This window comes from Palaemon carinicauda, chromosome 22 (assembly GCF_036898095.1).
Source record: "Palaemon carinicauda isolate YSFRI2023 chromosome 22, ASM3689809v2, whole genome shotgun sequence".
Lineage (NCBI taxonomy): Eukaryota > Metazoa > Arthropoda > Malacostraca > Decapoda > Palaemonidae > Palaemon > Palaemon carinicauda.
This window is the reverse complement of record NC_090746.1, coordinates 56,004,369-56,009,368: the sequence shown is the minus strand read 5'-3', so window position 1 is coordinate 56,009,368 and position 5,000 is coordinate 56,004,369. Positions and strand designations below refer to the sequence as shown.

Sequence of the window (5,000 nt, the reverse complement as noted above, 5' to 3'; positions counted from 1 at the left end):
ATTTTCATACATAAGTATTGAGGATTCAAGAAAAACTAATTTTTCGCCAATTGAACGAGAAGTGCAGAAATGAGCTTTATTCCACAAAGTTTATAGTTTGAAAGTACTGTGATTTACTTGTGTCTATCTGAATAATTCACCCAGACGATTGTGAATTTTAATTGTTTAAGTTTTAAGTCGCTCTCTGGCCTTTTTATAACCGAAACTTAAACCCCAACAGCACTATGACCCGAAATATTTACATTGTTGATTCCAATTGTCTGAGCATTATAGATTTTTTTTCCCGGAAAAAAATATACAGTAGTTGCCACAAATGACAAATTGAAAGATCTCCATTTATTTCATATGAATTACAGTCATTCCGATATTCATTTTTTTTTTAATAAATAAAATGTGCATTCCCAAATACTAGAGTTGTGCTATCCTATTTCATTCATCCCTTTACTCTTATTGATATTCAGCATCTCTACTTTAATAATGGGTTACAGAAGGAAATTCTAATTCAAGAAGTACTATTTAAACATTTTATCGATATTTGTACTTATGAAATGTTCACTTCGATTCGGAGTCTTTTGGTTATTAGTAAAATATAGTTACCATTGCCAATTTTACAACAAAACGTAACATATATTTCTTTGCTACCGATAAAAACAATAATCACTAATGGAAGATCCATGCACATGTTTATGTTTCTCGCCCTTGATTTGTTAATAAATGGCATGCTTTACGGCTATTATAATAATCCTCACTAAATTCTGTAATCCTCAGTAATGGAAATGATTACATGACGTGTCTTACTATGAACTATTGAAGTTTAATCATTTGGCTTACAGTTTCATCTTATGTACCATGTCATGCAACTGCTAATACTCTGTTGAAGAGCCCATAGAAGTTCCTTTCTCGCTCACTCTTTCTCTCTCACACACACGCCATAACCATAATACTGATTTTACGAATATAGTAGGTGCTGCCCCAGTAAGAGTATGCATCTATCCACCGCTAGTAGCTTATAAAATTTTATGCTGATTGAGGAAGCAATCACTCGAAATGAGATAACGATAGACTGAAATATTTGAAAAATCACTACGCCTAAATTGAATATGAAAAATATATTTTATCTTTCCAAGGAAACAATTGAACGAAGAATCTCTTAATCGTCTATATTTTATGAGAAGATCCCAGAGACGGACGGATTCCTTCCGATAGTCCTTTTTTTATTTCAAATTGTTTATTTTATTATCCTAATACACGTATTACCTCATAAGTTATACCTTGTAAGAAAAAAACGTGCTGCATTGGCATTACAGTATATATTCCGGACCCTGCAACCTTCATTCCATGGTATATATAGGAAAAAATGGCCTTTGCTTATTGTTTGTGCTTTGATAGCATAAAATGTTTGTTTTCTCTACGGCTATTAGCATTTTTTTATTAAGAATTTAAAAATTCTTTTCCTTGACAATCGACTTTTCTTCAGTTAACCTTTTGCGATACAATACGTTCATTGTGACATGTATTTGCTACCATTTCTTTTCGACACCGACACTCTTTTTCAAAACAATATGTTTTTGACTACCTTCTTTGATCTTAGTTTGACTTTTTTAAAGAGGGACATACTTATGGTGAGCAGTGTAAAGCATCTCACTTTTATGTACTGTCGGTCGGACATTTCCATTTCCGATGGTAACAAATTTTATTCAAAACAGTAAAAATTGTCAAAATAAAGATGGAGACAGAAGCAAACCTTTAAAAAATTCTATGGTATGTAAACTGTATAAAATAATTATATGCATCTTCGTTTTTGTATTCTTATTTCTGTGGCGCATAAATGAATCAATTTCCTTAACGGATTTTTTTTTTAATTGTACTTCACATAACAAAGTACAAAAGGTTACATGAATTCAACTTTATTCCGACACATGTATATATTGTACAATACTCTTTGTACGGATATTTGTACTATATTCTTTGTATGAATCTTAATAGATCTTCCGGATATAATTCCCCAACTTTTCAATGTACATCTTTATGCAACCAAATCAAAACAAGCCTAGTAAAGGTGATTGTTTTAGGGTGTGGATAAAACCAGTACGGTGAGTTACTAGTAAAGATTTGCACTAATCACTTTTCATGCCTGGGGTTAAAAGAGCCACGTTGCATGCGTAAGAAAACGACAGAAAGCAAACATACAATGACCCCAATCAGTCTGTGTTTTGAAATACCCGTTTGTTCCTCGGTTTGACTTGAATGGTAATATCCTTTATGAAAACTGTAACTAATTCGGAACGTTTTACGGTTTTACGGCAGAGAATGTTTTTTTTTTTTATGCTCTATACTCGTCACTGTGATAGTTTGTCTTTACAAAACCTGTATTAGTGATTTGTTTAATTATTACTCATTGAAGAAGGAGCAACTATACTCATTGTCATAATTTTGACAGTTATTTCCTACATGAAATCATGTTGATGATACAAGAATATAATCGATGAAACTAATTAAAACATCTGCGTGGGGGAGAAACTAGAAATAATTTACAACACGTCAATTAAAATGTTGCAGCTGTACTTTCAAGGCACCCGGTATGTAGCTTATATGCTGTAGCTACTATCAAGTACCTTTTCAAGTATCAGTTTAATGTGTTACACTTTAAAATATTGTGTGGAACAGGACTTACCTCTAAAATAAAAAGCCTCATTATTTGTCAGAATAATGCATAAAAGTGCTTAAGGATGAGCATTCATATTTAACTATCAAAATAAGAAATTGCATAAAACAAAATATTTTCAGTTAAAGGAGTAGCCGCTTGGGTATTTTTATGAAAGTGCTGAATGGCACAAAAGAGATGCCTACTTCATTAACCGCAATAGGAACAGAAGACCTTACTTTTTTCAACCACTTTAAAACCATGAAAATTTTAACGCATGGGAAAATTACCGCGATTCACACGTGTGTGTGTATATATATATATATATATATATATATATATATATATATATATATATATATATATATATATATATAATCATAATTTTTCTCTTATCAGTACACTCAGTCCCTGGAGTGTTTTAAACCAAGTTCAAATTATTTTAAAGTTTGTAGCGATCATTTAATGTTTGGAATATTTTCTCCTGCTGTCTAGGTACAGAACCGGGGTTCAGGCAAATCATTTTAATATCATGTTAAAGCTTTCTTTTATAGTGTTTGAATTCTACTAGACCCTCTTTCCCTCCTCTCCCATGTCTTCTCATTTAATGAAAAACAAACAAGCAATGATCTACAAATACACTGACGTCATTTTGGAGATTCTTTTACTCTGAATTACGCTTTATGCTGATTTTCATTTCTACAAAGTTAAAGACCGAATATCAACCATGTTATGACGATTTATTGTTTTCAGATAACGGAAACGCATAATTTTACACAGCTAATAATGAATATATTGATGTTGAAGCTTGATTTCGCAACGTTGAAGGTTTTTGGCTTTGATGACTGTTCCACAAAACACTTTCTGTGAATTGAGCTTGTTTAATTTTGATTAGTAATTGCTGGATCATGAGGAAAATATGTTGTTTGGTGGAGTAATGGTATCGTTTTCTGCGAACAATTCCGTTCCAGAGAAATTGTACTAAATATTTGATGTTTAAAAAAAATTGCCACGTTACTCAGTGGCCTAATTCGAAGCATTGCCTGTGCCATAAGAGGTATTTTCCTAAGAGATTATGTAATACTTTGTTGTTTTAGACGATTTTAGAGAAACGAGAACATTCTAGTAGCACTGATATCCACTCCTCAGTGAAGCTTTAGTTAACATTCACATGAGTACCGTTATTGAGATAGAAGTAATGGTCTTCGCTCATTTCGCTTCAGAAATATAAATTATGAAAATCAATTATTACCTTCGATCTGAATCCGGACCCTCAAAATATTATATTGCAAGGTTATAAAATTGAGTTCAGATTTACTGAAAAAGTTTGTTTATCCAGTTGATATAACGAAGATCGTATATGGCCTGTCAATTTTGGTGCACAAATAGCGTAAGAATGCACATGCTATTTCTCGGCAATCAATATAATTTTTTTCAAAGAATATATTTCAAGAAGATTGCAATTACTTATTCCTGCACAGGAGTTTCAAATATGCACACGTAAATTAAATCTGTCGGTTATCTTCTCGCTTTAATTTTTTAAATGTTCCTTATAGAGGATTCTGTTGTCCTGCTTTTGCAATTGAGGTTTTCTATTGACTGGAACTTTCCCATCTCACACACACACTGACATATATATATATATATATATATATATATATATATATATATATATATATATATATATATATATATATACTGTATATTAATAGTTTTCGATATTGCAGTTTCCGTCATTTATAAAACTCAAGGATGCGAGTTTTCCATTTTAACTTACGGAATGCCTAGGACTCAAGACAGCTAACGGATAAAAGGGATTAATGTTCTTCATTTTCTTATTGTTGGTTACTTCCTCACTTTAGTAGTGCCTCGTTAATATTTTTTTTTATCCAAAAGTTATTCAGTCATTCAGCGTAATATAATATTTTGAATCAGTTGACACCTTCATTTAGCCTGCAATCTCTTGCAGGGTCTTCAGCGAAGCGGGCACTCACATTGTGGTCCTGTGCTACGATGTGAGGCTCTCGTCGAGAGAACCGCCTGCCTCTGGGCGCATCTAATTTCAGGTAATGTTCACCGTCCTACTCTGTTTTCCAGTCTTTGTGAATAATAATTCTGGCAGAGTAATGATGACAATGACTTGAGTAGTAATTATGTTTAATTGTCATACACTACAGCAGAATGTAATATCAACCCTAACTTCATGTTTAGGGGCTTCTTTCGCTATCTTTGGACTTCTGAACGAATTTGCACAAAATGACGAATGATGTGTTGTTTTATCATACGAGGTTTTGACGGGCTTTTGGTCCAATCAATGAACCAACAACAAACTATATATGTTTAAAATATAATGAGA

At 32.4% G+C, this 5,000-nt stretch overlaps 2 protein-coding genes across 11 annotated transcripts in view; one reads left to right on the top strand and one right to left on the bottom strand.

The window, feature by feature from the left end:
• The window catches only part of Eip74EF (Ecdysone-induced protein E74), a 400,337-nt gene that overhangs the window by 9,178 nt on the left and 386,159 nt on the right, over window positions 1-5,000 (top strand). For 6 of the 9 annotated variants that reach the window (XM_068346240.1, XM_068346251.1, XM_068346250.1 and 3 more), the window contains exon 2: window positions 4,614-4,710. The exons of the other annotated variants lie outside the window; for them this stretch is intronic. The gene's annotated coding sequence lies outside the window, so the exon portion shown is untranslated. The remainder of the gene's footprint in view (window positions 1-4,613; window positions 4,711-5,000) is intronic. 9 annotated transcript variants of the gene reach the window in all.
• LOC137616459 (U7 snRNA-associated Sm-like protein LSm11) overlaps window positions 1-5,000 on the bottom strand; it is a 288,656-nt gene that overhangs the window by 30,270 nt on the left and 253,386 nt on the right. The window lies entirely within an intron of this gene.